Source organism: Hylobates moloch, unplaced genomic scaffold, assembly GCF_009828535.3.
Source record: "Hylobates moloch isolate HMO894 unplaced genomic scaffold, HMol_V3 SCAFFOLD_18, whole genome shotgun sequence".
In the NCBI taxonomy this organism is placed as follows: Eukaryota; Metazoa; Chordata; class Mammalia; order Primates; family Hylobatidae; genus Hylobates; species Hylobates moloch.
This window is the reverse complement of record NW_026652293.1, coordinates 61,000,087-61,023,321: the sequence shown is the minus strand read 5'-3', so window position 1 is coordinate 61,023,321 and position 23,235 is coordinate 61,000,087. Positions and strand designations below refer to the sequence as shown.

At 45.9% G+C, this 23,235-nt stretch overlaps 1 long non-coding RNA gene across 1 annotated transcript; it reads left to right on the top strand.

Moving 5' to 3' along the window:
- The first annotated feature begins 1,288 nt into the window (after positions 1–1,288).
- Positions 1,289–4,474, top strand: LOC116457237 (uncharacterized). The gene is made up of 3 exons (XR_004244977.2): positions 1,289–3,832; positions 4,007–4,136; positions 4,376–4,474. It is a non-coding gene; the product is annotated as an uncharacterized LOC116457237 (long non-coding RNA).
- Positions 4,475–23,235: the final 18,761 nt, after the last annotated feature.

Sequence of the window (23,235 nt, the reverse complement as noted above, 5' to 3'; positions counted from 1 at the left end):
GCAGGCTGCCTACCAGCAGCCCACACTCCGGCCGCTCCTCAAACTGGACGGGGACAAAAGGACAGGCGGACACTGTCAGCTGGAGAAGCCTGGGCCCGCCCCCACTCCACCCCCTGTGCCGGCCAGGCCGGCCCAGCCCAGCTCCAAAATAGCCTGGGTGTCACTGTCCCAGATTCAGTTTCACCCTCGGCCCTGTGGGAGGCAAAGGGCAGATGCTCGGGGCCACAGCAAGGGAGTGGGGGACAAACGTCTGTGTCCTCAGCAATGATGGAGGCCAGAGGTCACAGCCAGGGACGGGGGACCCTGTGTCCTCAGCAGTGATGCCGGCCGGGGGGCAACGGCTAGGGATGGGGAACAGACACCTGTGTCCTCAGCAGTGATGGAGGCTGGGGGCCACGGCCACGGACAGGGAACACCTGTGTCCTCAGCAGTGATGCAGGCTGGGGGCCACAGCCAGGGACGGGGGGACCCTGTGTCCTCAGCAGTGATGGAGGCCAGGGTTGCCTGTGTCCTCAGCAGTGATGGAGGCCAGGGTTGCCTGTGTTCTCAGCAGTGATGCAGGCCAGGGGCCACAGTCAGGGATGGAGAGACCCTTGTCCTTAGCAGTGATGCGGGCCGGGTACCACAGCCAGGGATGGGGGGGACCCTGTGTCCTTAGCAGTGATGCCGGCCAGGGGCCGTAGCTGGCCTGCTCCCCGCCTCAAACCAGCATCCTGGCGTGTGGGGCAGGAAGGAGCCTGGGGGACCCAGGAAGGCTCTGAGGGAGACAAGGGACCACCCCAGGGGAGCCCAGGATGGATCTTGAGGCAGCCCCAGTACTGCCCCCAGAGGGGACCCAGGACCACCCCCTAGAAGGACCCAGCACCCACCTGAGGGCCAGCGGTGGAGGGATGGGGGCAGGAGCCTGGTGCACCCTGCTTGGCCAGGCCCAGGCCTGTGGCAAGCCGCTGCCCACCCGGGGCCCTCCTGGAACCCTCAGCTGGGTCTCAGAGTCATCCTTACATGGGAGCACAGGAGTGTCCTGTGAGAACCCAACCTGCCCCGGGGAGGGACCAGCCCTGGCGAGGGGATGCTGATGGCACCCTGCTTCATACCCAAGAGGGGCTGGCCCCGTCCCCACGGCCCTGGCCAGGAAGAAGTGTGGACCGGGCACTGGGCAGGCCCAACCGGGGAAAGAGCAGCCAGAGAGGGCCACCCAGTGGGAGCCCTGTGCCTTTCCAGGAAGGGCCCAGGTCCAGAGGAGGAGCCAAGGCTCTACCCACAGGGGCCTCCATGGAGGGAGGAGGGAGCCAGAGTGGCATGTGAGGCTGGACCCTGCAACCTGCACCTGGGGGCACTTATCCTGAGGTGTGCTGCCAACAGGGCCCCAGCTACCAGCACCAGGGAGCCAAAGAAGGGGCCGGCCGGACAGGGTCTGGAGCTGGGCCCAGGAGGACAGCTCAGGCTGTGGCAGGAGGGAGGGTGGGGAAGATGGGAGTGCTCAGAATCTGCTGTGTGCCTCCAGGCTTCCCCCCATCCCTGATCCAGTGCCAGGCCTCTATGTGTTCTCACAGGGTACCTCAGGCTCTTCCGGGCAATGGCCAACATCTCTCATCCTCAATCAGAAAGAGGGCGAGGGGTCTCTGGAGTAACGGTCATGCCATTCTGCAGCCTTATCTCATGACTGATCACTTCCAAAAGCTCACATTCTAATCCTGTCACCTTGGGTGTGAGCATTTCAACGTGTGAATCTCCGGGACACACATTCAGACCACAGCACCAGGGAGAAAGGAAAGGCTGGAAGGAGAGCCCACTCCCCCACCAGGAGCTTGGCCCTGAGCTGCCCCAGCCATGCAGAAGTGTGTGTGCATTGTGTGTGCTCGAATACATGCCCACCCTCTCCAGGACAGGGCCGTGGAGGGTGCAGAGAAAACGGCTGTGCGGGCCAGCCCCTTGCAGGTCCTCCTGGACCTGGGAGAAGCGATGCCCCCACAGCCTCCAGGAGCGGCCTGCCCTCCCCTCCTGACCCTCTTCACTGCTGCCTGCTCCGCTGCATCTCCAAACACCACTGCCAGCCATCAGGCTGGATTTTCTGCCTCCTTCACAGGACCCCTATTGTTCCTTATTTCCCTGCAATGTATTTGTTGAAGACAGTGAGATATTCACCCTACAGAGCTTCTAGAGGCACTGCGCCCTGGGTGTCCTTCACACCACGGGAGGCCACAGGACGCAGTGGCTGGCCATGGACCTTGCCTATTCCTGGCTGGAATCCACTGCAAAGAGAACTTTCATGGAGCTGCTGTCTGTTCAAAGGGGTACAGGTGGAGGAGGAGCAGACACAATTTCCTGAGGAAAGCAAATGTCACTGTGTCCCTTAAGTTGCCAGCTTCCACAGGGATGTCCCGCCATGAGCCCTCCTCCCAGGAGCTTTCACAGCTGGGTGGGCTGGTATCCTGGGTGCAGTTTAACTGAAGGGGGTGTTCTCACAGCCACCTCCCAAGGCCTGGGGGATGGTGGGCCCAGAGGCCTCAGACCTGCACCTGCTGCCCAGGCGATGGGGTGGCTGGGCCCTGGGTGCCCATGAACTATAGGCAAAAAAAACTGTAAGTCAGTTCTGCAGGGTTTCCTGAACATTTTATGATCCCCGAGTCGTATCTGAACATGTCAAGAATCTCTGGTGTCTTGGCTTGGGTGTAAAGATGAAGTTCTTTCCTCCTCTGTATTCTAGGAGGAAAGAGGGTTTTCATTCCCTTCTGAATGTTAGGAGGGAAGGCATTTTCCATCCTTGACCAGCTTGTAGATGACACACATTCAGCAAACACACACTCCCAGCAGCACCGAGAGAACACACAGGTGTGTCACGCTTTTGCGTTCATAAGGCCTTTTCATGTCAGTATTTTATTAGATATTCCCAAACAAGGGTGTTTTCTCATCTTATAGAAGAGGGGCCTGAGGCTCACAGGGTGAAAACAACTTGCTTAAGCCTACACAGCGGCTGTGCTGGCAACGTTTCTCCCGGTATAAATGAGAAGCAGCCTTTGTGGCCACAGAGATGTGACTGCTAAGTGCATTGTCCCACCCTGAAGGAGATTCTTCCTTAACAAAAGGACATTAGTGCAAAGACTGATGAAGTCTGTAGTTTTGTGGGGTTTGTTTTTTTTTAAGCATAAGGGGTTAAATATTATGTAATTAATAAGGCAGTTGTGAGGATGCAACTGCCAAAAGTTTGAAAAAAGCTGCCCAGATGGAAATCTGCTTGCATTTATGCAAGCAGATAGGTGAGGAATTTTTATTGTACTGCCGTGTCCCCTACCTGCCCCAGCTTTATTGAGTTATAATTGACAAGCAAAAATTGTTTATATTTAAAGTGTACAATGTGATGTAGCCTTTTTGTTTTGTTTTGTTTTGAGACATAATCTTATCACCCAGGCTGGAGTGAAGTGGTGCAGTTTTAACTGCGCAGGCTCATGATCCTCCTTCCTCAGACTCCTGAGTAGCTAGAACAACAGGTGTGAGCCACAATGCCTGGCTAATTTATTTATTTATTTTTTTTTTAAGAGACAGGGCCTCCCTGTTTGCCAGGCTGGTCTTGAACTCCTGGGCTCAAGCAATCATCCCGCCTCGGCCTCCCAAAGTGATGGTATTACAGGCATGAGCTACTGTGCCTGGCCAGAAATGGTGAATTATAATTAAAGGCTTCTGTAAGTCATGCTGTCATATTTTAATGGAAATACCTCCTTTCATTGCAGCTGGGTTGCTTACAAATACACTACTTCAAAGTAAACTTTCTCTAGTAACATATCAGGAGCAAAGTAAAATCTACTTGGAGCAAGTAAATCTGACTGCTACCCCAGTAAGTTATTGTTTTAATTTTACTTGCTTGTTATTGATACATAACTGTACATATTTACAGGGCACATGTGATGTCCTGATGCCTGTCTACAATGTGTAATGATCAAGTCAGGGTTTATGACACCATTCCCTCAAACACTGATCATTTCTTCACACTCCAAATCTTCTCTTCTAGCTATTTTGAAGCATACACGGAAAGCTGGTTCCTGGACCCCCACATATACCAAAATCTGTGCATACTCAAGTTCTACAGTCGGCCCTGTGGAACCCAAGTATAGGACAAGCCGGCCCTCCCTATACACCAGGTTTGACATCCCGAGAACACTGTTGGTTCCCTTCCATTTGGTTCCAGAAAATCTGCATATAAGTGGACCCAGTGGTGCAAACCCATGTTGTTCAAGGGTCAACTATATATGATGAATTATTGTTACCTACAGTCACTCTACCATGCTACTAAACACTAGAACTGATTCATTTTCTCTGACTGTGTGTCTCTACCCGTTAACCAGCCTCTCTTCATCTCCCTTCCCGCTTCCCTCCTCAGCCCCTGGTAACCATCATTCAACGCTCTACCTCCATGAAATCAACATGAGTGAGAACTGGTGAAACCCAAACATAGTCTCGAGTTTAGCTTTTTTTTTTTTTTTTTTTTTTTTTTTCACTGTAAGAGGCTAAACATTCTTGAGGAGGACACAAAAAAATCTGAAGACAACTGCCCAGATGAGAATCTTGCACTTGCACAAGTAGAGAGGAGAGTTAGTTTTTATACCATCACATCCCCAATCCCAGCTTTACTCATGCATAACAAATAAAAATTATACATATTTAAAGTGTACAATGTGATGTTTTGATATATGTCTACATAGTGCAAATTAGCTCCCACATAGGAATGACAACATGTCATATTTGCCTTTCTGTGCCTGGCTTATTTCACTTAACATAATGGCCTCCAGTTCCATCCACGTTGCTGCTAATGACAGGATCTCATTTTTTGATGGCTGAATAATACTCCATTGTGTATATGTAACATGTTTTCTTGGACATTCAAGTTGATTCCATATCTTGGCTATCATGAATAGCTACAGTGAACATGTACCCTAGTAACATAATGGATAGACACCACACACTTAGGTAGCATAAAACAAAAGAAAGTTATTTTCCTTATATATTAGAAACAGACTAAAGCTATTTTGAAAAACACCTAATTTACAAAGTTATTCATGTGTATTAAATTGCACCATAAAAATAACAGGGCCTTTGTCTTCCTGGGATTTTTCTCCTGGGCCTACCTCAGCACATTCCTCTTTAGATCACACGTTAGGCTACTTTGTAAAGCTGGTCTGACAACAAGATATGCTATTATGGAGGAAAAGATCTCTTATTTCAATTCTCTTGTTCTCCTGATTTGAAATGGTTTTGTCCATTTTGTTTCTATTTCAAGACCAAGGGGTAGAAGCTCTTGGTTTTTCAGTTTGTGCTGAAAAAAAAAAATCTATTCTATGGTGACAAAATATATTTTTAAAATCATCTATTCCAAAATTAGGCAAAGTCACACCAAAAATGGGAAATAAAATGGAAAATGCTACCTTTTTAGATAAGGAAAATTGTAGAGAAATAAATGACAATTACTAAATACGATCATTTATTTCACCTTTACATTGTAGAAGGTTTATTAAAATAAAGAGTTGGTGCACAGCCGCTGTGGAAAACAGTATGATGGTTCCTAAAAAATTAAATATAGAATCCCCATGTGACCCAGCAATTCCATCTATCAGTATGCACCCAAAAGAATTGAAAGCAGGGTCTCGAAAAGATATTTGTACACACATTTTATTTTTAATTTTAAAACATTTTTTAATAGAGACAGGGTCTCACCATGTTGCCCAGGCTGGTCTTGACCTCCTGGGCTCAAGTGATCCTCCTGCTGCAGCCTCCCAAAGCACCAGGGTTACAGATGTGAGCCACCACAGCCGGCCCACCCATATTTATTTCAGCACTATTCCCAACAGCCAAGAGCTGGAAGCAACCCAAGTGTCCATCAACAGATGAGTGGATGAACAAAAGGTGGTGGATACACACAAAGGACAGCTATTCAGTTTATTTTATTTATTTATTTATTTATTTATTTATTGAGATGGAGTTTCACTCTTGTTGCCCAGGCTGGAGTGCAATGGTGCAGTCTCAGCTCACTGCAACCTCCGCCTCCCTGGTTCAACCGATTCTCCTGCCTCAGCCTCCCAAGTAGTTGGGATTATAGGCATGCGCCACCACACCCAGCTAATTTTGTATTTTTAGTAGAGACAGGGTTTCACCATGTTGGTCAGGCTGGTCTTGAACTCCTGACCTCAGGTGATCCACCCACCTTGACCTCCCAAAGTGCTGGGATTACAGGTGGGAGCCACCGCGCCAGGCTTTCAGTTTATTTTTAATTCAGCTTTTAAAAGCAGGACATTTGTAACATCTACAATAGAGATAATTCTTGAGGACATTATGCTGAGTGAATAAGCCAGGCACAGAAAGACAAAGACTGATTCCATTCCTGTGAGGTCCCCAGAGGATTCATGCCCACAGAGACAGAGGGTAGAATGGGGGTTCCAGGGCTCGGGTGGGGGTATGGGGATTGGTGTGTCATGGGGAGAGATTGTCAGGTTTGGAACATGAAGAAGCTCTGGAGATGGGTGATGGTGATGGCTGCACAACCACATGAATGCGCTTAATGCCACTGAACTGGACACTTAAAATGGTCAAAACGGTAAATGTTGTGTTCTCTGTATTTTAACGCAATAAGAAGAATGAGGGAAAGTGAAGAGCTAGCCACTGAGACAACCAATCACAACACGGCAAGGGCTCGGCATGCCAGGACTCCGTGCCCACCGATCACAAGGCTGGGACCAGTTCCTCTGAAGCACAGGGGTAGCTCTGGCTGAGCTTTAGAAGGAAAATCACATTGTCTTTGCAAAGGCGAGCCTGTGGTCAGAACCCTGCAGAGTTTTCATCATGAATGAAAAGAGCAGATCTGGGGACAGACACGTGAGACCTGAGTGCAGGAGCGCTGGGAAACCCATCCCCGAGGATGGGACTCGGTAAGGAAGTGGCTTTCTGCTGCAGTGAGCGCATTTCTTCACAATGCCACTGTATGTTGCTTCAGCAGACAGGGTCGGTAATTACCTTGGTTTTGAAGTATTTGTGCCTCTTTTAATCTCCTTGATGGTTTCTGAATGTGTTTTTTTGTTTGTTTGTTTTGGTTTTTGTCTTGTTTTGTTTCGTTTTTGAGATGGAGTCTCGCTCTGTTGCCCAGGCTGGAGTGCAGTGGTGCAATCTAGGCTCACTGCATCCTTCACCTCCTGGGTTCAAGCAAATCTGCCTCAGCCTCCTGAGTATCTGGGACTACAGATGAATGCTACCACACCTAGCTAATTTTTGTATTTTCAGTAGAGATGGGGTTTCACCATATTGGCCAAGCTGGTCTCAAACTCCTGACCTCATGATCTGCCTAACCTCAGCCTCCCAAAGTGCTGGGATTACAGGCATGAGCCACCACACCCGGACCTGAATGTGGTCTTAAAGGCCATATGTCTAGCATGTCACACATGCATAGGAAAAGTCTATGCCTCATTTTTAAATCCTACCTGTGCCAGAGAAAGCCAAGTCTGAGATGCCCATCAGCTTCACTCCTAAGATGGTGTGAGAGCCTCACGAGCAGAGGGCCTGGCCTTTAGTGACACCCAGCCCTATCCCTTCTGTGGGGAAGTCAGCCATGCCTGGCTCCAGCTCAAACAGGTATGTGTGTGTCTTTAGAAAAATAGTTGCAGAATCTTACTGGAAACCGAGTCTGCACATCACCAAGCCTTGTCATGGAGCTCCCAGTCAGATACTCCACAGCTGGGTTACTGGAACAGTTCAGGGTCGGTGGAATCATAGGACATGTATATCTGGTCTTTGATGCAAACCAAGAAGACCACAGGCTGCCACTGCCCAGAAAACTGACTCCAAGATTTGCCAAAGGGGAAAAGAAGTTCATAAGAACAGAAAGTTCTAAAGCGCTCCCCATAGGAACTGACTTTACTTGAAACAGCACATGGGAAAGGAAGTTCAACCCTAAGGGTGCTCTTGAAAACAACTGTTCCTCTTACCTAAGACCAACAAGCTCAACCTCAGGCCAGCTAGTTCACCAGAGGAACTTCAGCAGGACACAGCTAAGAAGAATGTCCTGGGTCAGAACGAACCTCAAAGACTGGGTCAAAATGACCCCCATGCCTGGTTTATTCGCTCAACATAATAACCTCCAGTTCCATCCATGTTACTGCAAATGACATGATTTCATTCTTTTTGATGGCTGCATTATATTCCATTGTGTATATATGCCACATGTTCTTTATCCATTCAGGCACTGGTAGACACTTAGGTTGGTTCCACATCTTGGCTATTACGAATACTGCTGCAATAAACATGGGGGGGCAGGAAGCCCTTTGATATACTAATTTCCTTTCCTTTGGATAAATACCCAGTTATGTATCACTAAACAAATACATAAGCAAACAATTGAAAAAGAAATCCAAGAGAGGGGAGGAATTGAATCAGAATCCAGAGTTGATACAATATATTGCCTGAAATATCCAGTTTTCAACAAAAATTAAAATTACGAGGCATGTAAAGAACAGGAAAGTATGACCCATACTGGAGGGAGAGGGAGAAGAGACAACATAAACTGTGAGAGGATCCAGATGTTGGACTTTGCAAAGGCTTCAAAGCAGCTATTATAAATGTGTTCAGAGAACTTAGGGAAACCATACTTAAAGAAGCAAAGGGAGGTACGATGATGATGTCTCATCAAATACAGAATAAAGAAACAGAAATTATAAAAACAACCAAATGGAAATTCTGAAGTTGAAAAGTACAATGTATGAAATAAAACACTCAATAGAGAAGCTCAATGGTAGGCTTTTAACTGGCAGGGAAAAAAAAGAGTCAGAACTTAAGGATAGACTGATAGAGATTCTGCAATCTAAAAAACAGAGAGAATGAAGAAAATGAACAGAGCCTTAAAGAAATGTGGGACATCATTAGGCACACCAACATACACGAGAAAACCAGCTCCTCACATACAAGGGCAGCCCACTGAGATTAACAGCTGATTTCTCACTGGAAACAATGGATACCAGGAGACAAGGGGATAAAAAAAAAAAAGGCAGAGTGATTCAGCATGTAAACGTTTCTTGTCCAAAAGAAAATTAAATGACTCTGATGATCTGGAATTCCTACCTTTGTGTGTTTAACTGCTTATCTTTCCCTTACCCAACCTTGAGCACCATGTGGGTACAGGTAACAAAGCACAGACCTCCTGAATCATTTCTTCTCACCAAAACAGCAATTAAAACAGAATCTTTAAAAAATCTCAGTCAGAACATTAAGTACAACATGCTTAAAATTATGTTAACATGATTCATGTTAGTGACCATCATTAAAACTGATTTCAAATTCTGAAAGATGCTTTAAACCACCTGCTGGTGAGGACTGGGATATTGTTGCCTAGGCAACAGAGCAAGACTCTGTCTCGAAAAAAGGATTTTTAAAAATGTGAAGTGCAGGAATTTTAATAATCTATCCTGCATCCACTGAAATAAATGCCAGAAAATGCATATAAAAATTGGCCCATAGTATTTGCCAAATCTTTGAAAAGGCTGTGCAAAGTCTTTTTGCCATGTCCAGGGAAAATGAACCTCTGGGAACCCTTGTCTCAGTGTCAGCAGCATGGTTCTCAGCCTTCTCTCTCCCTGTCATAATTTAAAATTAGAGCCTGTAGAGCCTGGTGGTCACATGGAACACAGTGATTCCTCCTGCCCCAACAGCTGCCATGTCTCCCTGGAAATGCTAAGATTAGGACAGCACAGATTCCTAGAGTAAAATTAAGGGCCACAATTAACTGGGTGACTTAATTTGGCAATCTTGCAATTCCATTATGATTAGAGAGTGGCTCTTCTCACTGCCATGACTGCTACAGAGTGACTCAGAGCCACTGCCCACTCTGATCTTTCTGAAGAACTTCAAGATCCCAATTCATGTTCTCCTGGACATTGGGTTCTGAGAGTCAGTTCGTGCAACATCCCGTCATTGTCTTCTTGTCCCACTGCTGTGTTGGGAGATGCCCTGGACAGAGTCATTTGTAGGGCACACCACTAAGCTGTCCAGGGATCCCATGTGGCCACTGCTAGCTCTTCAGCAGCCAGCGCCAGGGCTAGCACATCTAGAAGAGTCAAAAGAACAGGCCACTAAGGACAGTGTGCAGAGAAAACGGTCCCAGCAAGAAACAGTCTCTACTCTCTAAGCATTGACTCTTGAATGTGCTAAGAACCTACTCAGGAAGCTGTAGTAATTAAGACAGTCACTCGGGGTTAGAAAAACAGGGCAACGAAAGTAAAGAGAGCCTGGAAACAGGCCCTCACACATTCAGATACCAAGGTGTCCCTGTGGAGGAGTGAGAAAAATGTTCTGGATAACAAGATATCTTTTATTTCTTCTAAAAAGAAATAAAACTGGAGTACTACTTCACACTTATTATGGGTTGAGTGGTGTCCTCCCAAAAAGATATGTTGAACTCCTCATTCCCAGAACCTGTGGATGGGACCTTACTGAGGGACGGGCTATGCAGATGCAATCAAGTTAAGATGCCGTCCTCAGGGTGGGCCCTAATCCAACCACTGGTGTCCTCATAAGGAGGAGAAATTTAGTCACAGAGACAGACATACACAGAGATGAGATGATACAGAGACACACAGGAAGAGAGTGGCCATGTGAAGACAGAGGCAGAGACGGGAGGGATGTGGCCACAAGCCCAGGGGCACCTGGAGCCACTGAGAGTTGGAAGAGGCAAGGAAGGATCGTCCCTGGAACCTCTGGAGGGACCATGACCCTGCCCACCCCTTGATTTCGGACCTCTATGGAAGAATAAAGTCTATTGTTTTAAGCCATTCAATTTGTGGTTATTTATTACAACAGACGTAGGAAATAAATACAATGCCATACATGAAACTCAAGCTGATTAAACATGGAGTTGCCATATAATCCATCACTTCTACTGCTTGATAAATATTCAAGAGAATTGAAACATATGTCCACACAAAAATTTACACGTGCTTGCTTGTCCACGGCAGCATGATTTACAATAGTCAAAAGATGAAAACAACCCAAATGTCTATCAACAGACAAATGGATAAGCAAGATATGGTATATTCATGCAATGGAATATTAGTAAGCCACAGATGGGAATGAAGTATTGATCCACGCTACAAAATGGATGAACCTTGAAAACATTATGCTCAGCGAAAGAAGCCAGACACAGCAGGCTATATATTGTATGGTTCCATTTATATGAAATATCCAGAATATGTAAATCCGTAAAAACAGGAAGTAGACTGATAGTTGCCAGGGTCTGTGGGGGGAGTAGGGGATGGAATTTTTTAAAATTAAGCTGAGATGAATTTTAAAACTCAACTGGAAAAAAAAGCAAAACAAACACTTTGAGGATACAATTGAGAACATTTTCAAGCAAGTATTTCTTCAACAAGACATACCAAAAAAGCACACATCCCAAATAAGGAAAAAAATAAATTTAATTACATTAAAATGTAAAATGACTATCCAACAAACGACACCAAAAACAAATGTTGAAAAAGATGTCTGCTACACAGGTGACTTACAGAAATTCTTACCCATGCACTACTATACAGATACAAGACTATTCAAGGCCAGGCACAGTGGCTCATGCCTGTAATCCCAGCACTTTGAGAGTCTGAGGCAGGAGGATTGCTTAAGGCCAGGAGTTCCAGACCACCCTGGGCAACATGGGGAGACTCTGTTTCTACAAAATAAGGTTTTTAAAAACAGAATATTCAAGACAGCTGATGGTGGCAAAAAAAAAAAAAAAAAGAAAAAGAAAAAGAAAAAGAAAAAAAAAAACTGGCAACAAACTCAATCACCAAGGGAAGAATCAAATGAATCACAGGACAGGTCTGTCAAAGGTGGGGGCAATCACAGAAAAAAATGCAGTGGACCCTCATGCACTGATGGGGGATGACACCTGTATTACTCTGGATTCTCCAGAGAAACAGAAACAACAGGAGATGGATATGTCTCTCATTGGTTCTGTACGAACCAGTAAGATACATGATACATGAGATGGATGGATGGATGGATAGATATGATAAATAGATGATTGACAGGTAGGTACAGAAGATTGATAGATGGATCTAGATAGATTGGATACATTGATGGAGATGGATGACTGACAGATATTGATAGATAGATGACAGACTGATAGACTGAGTGAGTATAAGGAACTGGCTCACACGACTATGGAGGCTGAGAAGTCCTAAGATCTGCAGTCAGCAGGCTGAAGACCCAGGGAGCCCACAGTACCATTCTAGCCTGAAAGTCAGCAGACTCAAGACCCAGGAAGAGCCAGTGTCTCAGTTTGTGTCCAAAGGCAGGAAAAGACCAACGTCCCAGCTCAAAACATTGGGGCAGTTCCCTCTTACTCAGTCTTTCTGTTCTATTCAGGTTTTCAACTGATTGGATGAGGCCCACCCACCTTTGGAAAAGCAATCTGCTTTACTCAGTCACTGACTCAAATGCTAATTTCTTCCAAAAACATCCTCACGGATACACCAGAAATGATGTCTGACTAAATGTTTGGGCACCCCGTGGCCCAGTGAAGTTGACACGTAAAATTCACTATCATGACACCTGTACCCAGCATGGAAAGGCAAGCTGCAGAACATTGAGGGTGCAACCCCAGCTAAGCTGGGAAAAGGGCCACTTGAAAATGGTGTGTGTGGATATAAGTGTGTGAGTAGAGATATCTACATCTGCACGCACAGATGCATCTGGAGGTGAGCACAGACTGCTGACCATGGTGACCTTCAAGAAGATGGAAAATGGACAGGCTTTTTACTCCGTGTGCTTCTGTACTGTTAAATTTTATTCAACAAATACACATCCCATTTGCAGTTAAAAAATAACAGGTCCCAGCTGGGTTGAGGACAGGAGCAGCCTCAAACACTTACTGAGCAGCAGGCCTGGGATTCAGGCATCTCCCTTCATCCTGAACTTTTTAGCCTGGCTCCTGAATCCTACTTTAAAATGAAATCTTAAACAGAGCCCAAGTATAAGGAGCTGATCAGAGCAGCAGAGCTGTGGTTCTCAAAGTGTGATCCTAGCAGTCTGTGGGTCCCTGGGGCCCTCTTATGACCCCCGAGGTCCCAGTGGTTTCCATGGTGATGTTGAAGTACTGTTTGCCTTTGTCATTCTCACTCCATCATGAGTGTGGAGTTGTCTCAAGGATGCAGGACTCCAGTTCAGAGGATCAAAGCTAGGTGTTAAAGAGATTTGCCCTTATGATCCAAACACCTCCTACCAGGCCCCGCCTCCAACACCGGGGACTACATTTCAATGTGAGATTTGTGGGAACACAGATCCAAAGTGTATCAAATGTCATAAAAATAAATTTGAAAACAGGTGATATGGACAAGTTCCTCAAAAAACATAATTATCATTTCAATTCATACTTCCCAAAACTGATAAACTTCAACAACCATTCGTGATTTAAAAAAAAAAAAAATCTTAGCAAACTAGGATTTCCAGTTATAAGAACTTTCTCAACCTCAAAAAGAGTACCTACCAAGAAATGTCAACAACCACCAGACCAAGTGGTAAAACAATGATGAACTTTCCTTTAAGATCAAGAGCCAAGTGAGGCACCAGCACCCCTGTTTAACCTGACCCATCACAGAAAGGAATGGGAAAAAAACTAAACATTTATGGATTACCAGAAACAAACAAAACTGTCATTAATTTAAGATCATATGATTGTCTAAAGTAAAAGCCCCAAGCTACCTATATAGAAAATAATTACTAAGAACATTTAAAATTTAGCAAATTTATTTCTAAACATCAGTAACACAAAATGAGATAAATGCAATTTCGCAAAGATGCCTTTTGTCACAGTATTAAAATTATTTTAAATAAGTACATTTGACGAAAGATATATAAGGACTGCAGAAAAATTATACAAACTTTGCAGAATTAAAGTAGGCATAAATAAGCGAGAGATATGCAATGTTTTTGGACTTGAAAACTCAGTAACACAAAGACGTCAGTTCTCCCCAACTTGACCTACACATTTAATGCAATGCTGATCAAAATGCTATTGTGTGTGTGCAAGAGTATGTGTGTAAACAGGCTGACTCTAAAATTCACACAGATAAGTCAAAATGTTATTTGAAGAAGACCTTAGCTTGTGATAGCGTCATGCCAGTTACTAAGAATGATCCTCATGGTACAGTAATTAAGACATCACGGTACCAACACAGAAGCAGACAGACAGGGTGGAGCAGAATGATAAGTCTAGAAACAAACTCACACAGGTGAACGCATGGAGTCTGACCAAAATGGCACCCTGGGTCAGTGGGGAAAGATGAACTTTCAGTGAATGGTGTTAGGACAGGTAGTTATGTCAACCAGAAAATATTAATTTCCACCTCACACCATACATCCACACCAACCCCAAGTAGATTAAAAATCTACAGAAGAAAGGTCCAGGCCAGGCGCCGTGGCTCACACCTGGAATCCCAGCTCTCTGGGAGGCCAAGGCAGGGAGATTGCTTGTGCCCAGGAGTTCAAGACCAACTTAGACAACATGGCAAACCCCCATCTCTACAAAAACTACAAAAATTAGCCAGGCATGGTGGCGCAATGCCTGTGGTCCCAGCTACTTGGGTGGCTGAGGTGGGAGAACTGCTTGAGGCCAGGAATTTAAGGCTGCAGTGAGCCATAATCACGCCACTGCACTCCAACCTGGGTGACAGAACGATACCCTCTCATTCATTCATTCATTTATTCATAGAAAGATATAACTACAGAAGTCTTAGAAGTTAGTATTATGAGGTCAGGGCGGGGAAGGAATTTTTAAGCAAGGCACAAAAAGCACAAACCTTAAGAAAAATAAATAAAAGTTCATTGCATTGGAATTTAAAACTCCTGTCCCAAAAGACACTATTAAAGAAAGTGAAAGACAAGCCTCCTACTGACAGAAAATACAGGCAATACACAGAATTGACAAGGATACGCAGGTAACGCCTACAAAATCAGCAAGAAGGACAAGGGACTTGGAAAGGCCTGGGACAGGAAAGAAACGGGTGTGGTCAATACACAGAGGGACAGAAGGGGCTCAACCCATTCCCAGACGGGAAATTAAATCCAAGAAACGCCTCTGCTGACCCGTCCACCTGGCGCCCGGGCTGCAGGCCGTGTGTCCGCAGGCCGTGTGCCCGCAGGCTGTGTGCCTGCAGGAGGAATGCAAACCCTCACCACTTGGGATCCCCTCGCAGCGGCCCTCCATTCTCTGCAGCAGAACGCTTATTGGGGACTGCAGGGAAAAAAGCGTCATTTTCCTCTGCTAAGGACAGTTTCCGAACAGTGCCCCCGCCCTGCCCCACAGTGGAAGACTGCAGACCCAGCACCCTATGGGCCACCACCCGGGGGTCCTTCCTGGGCTGGTTGGGTTTGGCCTCGAGTACGTTGCGACGCTGTGAGGAGGGCCAGTTGCGACACTGTCAGTGACTGCTTGAAAATGGAGTGAACTGTCTGTCCACCCAGGTGATGTGAGTAGCACTACTCACAATGGACAAGAGGTGGAAGCAGCCCAGGCATCAGATGAATGGATAAACAAAATGACAAACAATCTGATCTTAAAACGGGCAAACGACTCAAACACTTCTCCAGAGAAGACACACAAACCACCAAAAAGTACATGGGAAGGTGCTCAACATAATAACTACAGAAATGCAAATCAAACCACAATGAGAAATCACCTTGTACCAGGCTGGGCACAGTGGCTCACACCTGTAATCCCAACACTTTGGGAGGCTGAGGCAGGTGAGCTTGAGCTCAGAAGTTTGAGACCAGCCTAGCCACATGGTGAAACCCCGTCTCTACTAAAACTACAAAAATTAGCCAGGCATGGTGGTGCACGCCTGTAGTCCCAGATACTCAAGAAGCTGAGGCAGGAAGGAACCTGGGAGGCAGAGGTTGCACTCCAGCCTGGGCGATAGTGTGAAACCCAGGCTCGAAAAAATAATAATAATAAAATAAAAAAGAAATGATCTCGTATCCATTAGGATGGCCACTATCCAAAAGCAGAAAATAACAAGTATTGGCAAGGATGTGGAGAAACGGGAATGCTTGCACACTGCTGCTGGGAATATAAAATCCTGCAGCTATAACAAAAAACAGTATGGAGGTTCCTCAAAAAATGACACACAAAAATCCCACATAATCCAGCCATTCCACTTCTGGATAGATACCCAGAGGAATTTTATTTTTGTAGCGATGGAGTCTTACTATGGTGCCTGGGCTGGTCTCAAACTCCTGGCCTCAAGTGATCCACCCATCTCAGCCTCCCAAAGCGTTGGGATTACACATGTGAGCCAACATGCCCAGCCTTGCCCAGAAGAATGGAAAGCAGGGTCTTGAAGAGATATTAACACATCCATGTTTACAGCACCACTATTCACAGTAACCAAAGGTGGAAACAACCCACATGTATACCCACAGATGAATGGATAAACACACTGTGGGCCACCCACATGATGGAATAGTATTCAGCCTTGAAAAGGAAGGGGATGCTGACACAAGCTATGACAACATGCTGAATGAAATGCAGCAGACACAAAAGGACAAATCCCATGTGATTCCACTCATAAGAGGCCCCTGGAGTCATCACAGTCACAGGGGCAGAAGAGAGAATGGTGGTTCCAGGGGCTGAGGAGGGTATGGGGAGTTGGTGTTTGATGGGAACAGTTTCAGACTGGGAAAACAAAGGAGGTCTAGAGATGGGTGGTGGCTGCACAACCCCGTGGTATGCTGAATACCACTGAATGAGACATTTAAACATGGTTTAAAAGGGTACTTTTTATGTGTATTTCACCACAATTTTTAAAAATAAAAATTTTTTAAACTAATTTCTCATATTTCATCAATTCTGAGAACTCTTCTTCTTGCATTCCAGCCAGGCACATGGGACACGCCTCTGTTCAATGCCACCCCATGGTCACCATCAGACACACAGGGCTCCGTTCTCAAGGGCACTGGGGCATCCCCACCCGGAGGCCTCCTCAACTGACCCCGAGTGAGCTGAGACCACAAAGCTGGGCTCAGACTTGCAGGGACTCGTCGGGAGAACGTGGCTGCTCCCTGGTGACCACAGCCTCAGAAACGCAGCCAAATGCCCGGGACTCACGTCCGGGACTCATGCCTGGGAAGCCCATCCTGTTGTATCAGAGCAAAATGAACCAGAGAAGCCGCTAGTTCAGAAGACGCTGCTCTGAGATTTCTCAGAAGGGTCAGGGGAGGAAGGTCAGGGTTCACATTAAATTAATTCTCCCAGCTGTAACTGTTGGTCCTCTGCTGGACCATGGCCATGCCTGTTATTGTCCCTGATCTGAATGCTGGGTGAAGGAAGGGACCATGATCTTGCCCACAACGCCTGGGCCCCACAGGTTGGCTCTCCCAGTGCAGAAATAATAAGCAGGGCCATGAGGCATGAGGACCAACTCTGGGGCATGTGGCCAGGGATCCAGAGGACACAGGGATCCAGAGGACATCCTGAGAGTTGTTGAGGCCACGTGGCACTCCAGTTCAGCCGTGGCCACACAGCCCCAGCCTTTTCTTACCTAAAGACCATAATGTGGTCAGAGAGGGGCTTTGTTGGCAAGGACCCCATAGGGACGCTGCCTATCTGGTAGCACTTCAAGAATCGGAGCCTAAAAGAAAAGGAAGACTGTGTCATGGATCTTGGGACTCCACCAGGGCCACAGGAGCCATGAGGGGCCACAACTATCACCTACTTCACAGAATAAGCCAGTTCTCCCCAAAAGGATCTACACACTTAATTCAATTCCTATCACAATTCCAGCAAGGGTTTTCATGGGCATAGACAAGATACTTCTAGAATTTATATGGAAAGGCACAGGCACAACAGTTGCTAAAACTATTTATTTTTTTGTTTCTGGGGTTTTGTTTGTTTGTTTGTTTTTTGTTTTGTTTGTTTGTTTTTTCTGAGGCAGGGTCTCACTCTGTCACCCAGGCTGGAGTGTAGTGGCGCAATCTCGGCTCACTGCAGCCTTGACCTCCCCGGCTCAAGCGATTCTCCCACCTCAGCCTCCCAAGAAGCTGGGACTACAGGTGTTTGCCACCAGGCCAGGCTAATTTTTATTGTTTTTGTTGTATTTTTTTGTAGAGACGGGTTCTCACTATGTTGGCCAGGCTGCTCTTGAACTCCTGGGCTCAAGCAATCTACCCGCTTCAGCCTCCCAAAGTGCTGGGGTTACTGGTGTGAGCCACCACCACCCCCAGCAGCTAAAACCATCTTGAAAGAAAAGAAGGAAGTGGGAGGAATTGCTGTACCTGCTGGTGAGTCTTCCTACCGTACACAGCCACAGAAACAGGGCAGTGTGGCATCCACTGAGGGACAGACACACACATCAATGGACAGAATAGACAGCCCAGAAAAAGCCCCCTCAAACATGCAAGACTGATTCCTTTCTATAAAGGTGCAGCTCCAATTCAGTGGAGAAGGGCAGCCCTTTCAACAAATGGTGCCAGAGCAACTAGACAGCCACAAAAGCGAAAAAGTGAACCTCAGCCTAAACCTTGCACCTTATGCAAAAGTTGCCTCCAAATGGATCATGGCCAATAGCAAACAATCTGAAAAAGAAATCAAGAAAACAATCCCATGGATAATAATAGCTACAAAGAATATAAAATACCTAGGAATCAATTTTACCAAAGTGAAAGATCTATAAAAGGAAAACTATAAAATACTCATGAAAGAAACTGAAGGGGACACCAGATAATGGGAAGATATTCCCTGAAGATGGATTGGAAGAATTAATATTGCTAAAATGACAGTACTAGCCAAAACAATTTACAGATTTGATGCAATCCCTATCAAAATACCAGTGACATTCTGCACAGAAATAGAAAAAAAATCTTAAAATTTACATGGAACCACAAAAGACCCAGCTAAAGACCCAGGATAGCCAAAGCTATCCTGAGAAAAAAGAACAAAACTGGAGGCAGCACATTACCAGACTTCAAACTATACTACAGAGTTATAATAACCAAAACAGCATGGTACTGGCATAAAAATAGACACATAGGCCAATGAAACAGAATAGAAAACCCAGATAGTAATCCAACAATTTACAACTAACTCATCTTTGACAAAGGTGCCAAGAACATACACTGGGGAAAAGACAGTGTCTTCGATAAATGGTGCTGGGAAAACCGGATATCCATATGCAGAAGAATGAAACTAGACCCCTATCTCTCACCATATACAAAAATTAACTCGAAATGGATTAAAGACTTAAATCTAAGAACTGAAATTATGAAACTGCTAGAAGAAAACATTGGAAAAACTCTGCAGGACATCAGTGTGGGCAAATGTTTCCTGTGTAAGATCTCAAAAGCACAGGCAACCAAAGCAAACAAGAAGCTAAAAAGCTTCTGCATAGCGAAGGAAACAAAATGAAGAGACAACCCACAGAATGTGAGAAAATATTTGCAAACTACCCATCAGACAAGGGAGTAATAACCAGAATATATAAGAAGCTCAAACAACTCAACAGGAAAAATATATAGTAATCTGATTTAAAAATGGGCAAAAGATCCAAATAGACATTCTTCAAAAGAAGACATACAAATGACCAATAGGTATACAGAAAAATATTCAACATCACTGATCATCAGAAAAATGCACATCAAAACTATACCGAAGTATCATCTCACTGCAGTGAAAATGGCTTATATCTAAAAATATGGTACTTATACACATCATTATATGCACATTATAAAGAAACTATAATCCCAGCACTTTGGGAGGCTGAGGTGGGAGGATCACCTCAGGTCAGAAGTTCGAGACCACCCGGGCCAACATGGTGAAACCCTGTCTTTACTAAAAATACAAAATTAGCTGGGCATGGTGGCAGGTGCCTGTAATCCCAGCTACTCGGAAGGCTGAGGTAGGAGAATTACTTGAACCCAGGAGGTGGAAGTTGCAGTGAGCCGAGATCGCCATTGCACTCCAGCCTGGATGATACAGTGAGCCTCTAGGTCAAACAAAAAGAAAATATGGTACTTACACTCAGTGGATGTATACTACATTATTCACTCATAAAAAAGAAGGAAATCCTGTCACTAGCAGCAACGAGAATGGAACTGGAGGTCTTTTTTTTTTTTTTTGAGACAGAGTCTCACTGTCACCCAGGCTGGGGTGATACAGTGAGCCAAGATCGTGCCACTATAGTGGCACGATCTCGGCTTACTGCAACCTCCACCTCCTGGGTTCAAGCGATTCTCCTGCCTCAGCCTCCCAAGTAGCTGGGACCACAGGTGTGTGTCATCACGCCCGGCTAATTTTTTGTATTTTTAGTAGAGATGGGGTTTCACCGTGTTAACCAGGATGGTCTCCATCTCCTGACCTTGTGATCTGCCCGCCTCAGCCTCCCAAAGTGCTGGGATTACAGGCATGAGCCACTGTGCCCGGCCTGGAACTGGAGGTCTTTATGTTGAGTGAAATAAGCCAGGCACAGAAAGACAACATCATGTGTTCTCGCTTTCATGTGGGAGCTGAAACAGTGGAACTTGTGGAGATGGAGGGGACTAGTGGGTCCCAGAGGCCAGGGAGGTTGGGGAGGTAGAGATAAGTTGATGAATGGGTACAAATACATGGTTTGACAGAATAAGACCTACTGTTTCAGAGAGCAGTAGGGTGACTGTAGTTTACAATAATTGATTGTACATTTCCAAATAGCTAGAAGAGAGTAATTCAAATGTTTCTAGCATAAAGGCAAATGGTGAAGGTGATGAAGACACCCCAAGTATACTGGTTTGATCTCTACAACTTGTATGAATGTATTAAATTATCACATATACCCCAAAAATATGCATCAACTGAAAAAAAAAAAGGATCACAGGCTTAAACGGAAAATATAAAACTACAAAGCTTGTAGAAAAAACATAGAAGAGGCTGGGTGCGGTGGCTCACGCCTGTAATCCCGGCACTTTGGGGAGGCCAAGACGGGCGGATCACCTGAGGTCAGGAGTTCGAGACTAGCCTGTCCAACATGGTGAAACCCCATCTCTACTAAAAATACAAAAATTGCCGGGCCGTGGTGATGGGCACCTGTAATCCCAACTACTCAGGAGGCTGAGGCAGGAGAATCGCTTGAACCTGGGAGGCGGAGGTTGCAGTGAGCTGAGAGCATGCGCCATTGTACCCCAGCCTGGGCGACAAGAGCCAGACTCCATCTCAAGAAAAAAAAAAAAAAAAACAGAAGAAAATGGTCAGAATCTAGGCCTAGGCAGAGTTCTTAAAGCCTACACCTAAAGCATGATCCATAAAAGGGAAATTTAATCAACTAGACCTCATCAAAATGTTAACAGCGTTTGCTCTGTGAAAGCCTCAGTGAAGAGGACTAGAGGACATCCTGCCGACAGGAAGAAAATATTGCAACCCAGACACCATCCCCCATTGTCATTTGTGCATTCTGTTCAATCAAATATATTTGTAACCCCGAAATCAATCCTCTGGGAGCGTTCAGAGTCGTCTGTGGACTTCGGCACAGTGAGAACCTCTGCGTGGCCCGATGCACTCCTTCCCAGCTCGGGTGGAGAAGGTTGCGCCCTACCTGTGGTTTTTGGCTTATTGTGAAGCATCATTTCATGGTCTATTTGGTGCCACATTTTCCACACGTTTGTGCTTTTTGTGGGTGATTTCGCTGTTTAAAGGTGCCTCCCAGCACAGTGCTGAAGTGCTATCTGGCGTCCTAGGTGCAGGAAGGCCGTGACATGCCTGGTGAAGATCGTGTTACATAAGCACGAGTTACAGTGCCCCAGGCTGTGAGCACCACATGAACGCACCAGCAATCTGTGTTAAACCAGGTATCTTCAAACAAAACACACCTAAAGCAAGGTTATGCATTGATTAGGTGATGAAAATGTGACCAGAGGCTCCCAGGAGCCTTACCAGTATTTCCCTGCTGAGTGATGGATGAGAATTTGCTATTTCGGCAATCCTGGTGACTTCACGGATGTAACTACTGCCAAATAATGAGAATTGACTGGATCTGACATATGGTAGGTATCACAGTAACTACTGAGGCCAGGTGTGGGGGCTCACTCCTGTGATCCCAGCACTTTAGGAGGCCAAGGTGAGAAGACTGTCTGAGCCTAGGAGTTCACGACCAGCCTGGGCAACAGAGTGAGATCCCATCTCTACAAAATCAAAAATTAGCAGGGTGTGGCACCTCATACCTGTAGTCCCAGTGACTCAGGAGGATCGCTTGAGCCCAGGAGGTTGAGGCTGCAGTAAGCCAAGATCACACCACTGCACTCCAGCTTGGGCAACAGAGCCAGACCCTGTCTCAAAAAAATAAAGAAATAAAAAAGACATGCTAAACAATGAGAATTAAATGAACAATCCAATTAGAAAGTGGGTAAAAAAATGGCCAGGCGCAGTGGCTTGCGCCTATAATCCCAGCACTTTGGGAGGCCCAGGCAGGTGGATCACCTGACGTTAGCAATTCCAGACCAGCCTGGCCAACATGGCAAAATCCAGTCTCTACTAAAAATACAAAATAGCCAGGTGTGGTGGCGGGCACCTGTAGTCCCAGCTACTTGGGAGACTGAGGCAGGAGAATCGCTTGATCCTGGGAGGTGGAGGTTGTAGTGAGCTGAGACTGTGCCACTGCACTCCAGCCTGGGCGACAGAGCAAGACTCCATCTCCAAAAAAAAAAAAAGAGAATGGGCAAAAAACGTTTCACCAAAGAGGATGTACAGATGGCAAGTAAGCACATGAAAAGGTGTTCGGTGGTATTGGCCATCAACGCAATACAAACTAAAATCACAGCATGAGGTCACCACACTTAGATCAGAACAGGGAGAACTACAAAGCAGTGACCACCCCATGTGCTGGGGAGGACGTGGAGAAACCAGGTCACTCACACACTGCTGGTGGAAGGTGAAACCGGACTGCCAGTCTGGAAAGCAGCTGGGCAGTTTTTTACAAAACAGAACAGGCAGTTACTATATGGCCTGGCAATCACACTCCCAGGCCCAGAGAAATGAAAACGCATGTTCACACAGTAAATTGACCATGAATATTTATGGCAGTTTTAGGTGTAACAGCAACAATTGCAAACAACCCACGTGTCCTTCAATGCTGCCTCGACTGGCTTGAGCCACCAGCACACTGATTTTCCCACAGTCCTGGAGGCAGGAGTCCGAGATCAAGGGGGCAGGACTGGTTCCTCCGAGGCCTCTCTCCACAGCTGGCAGCCCCTGCC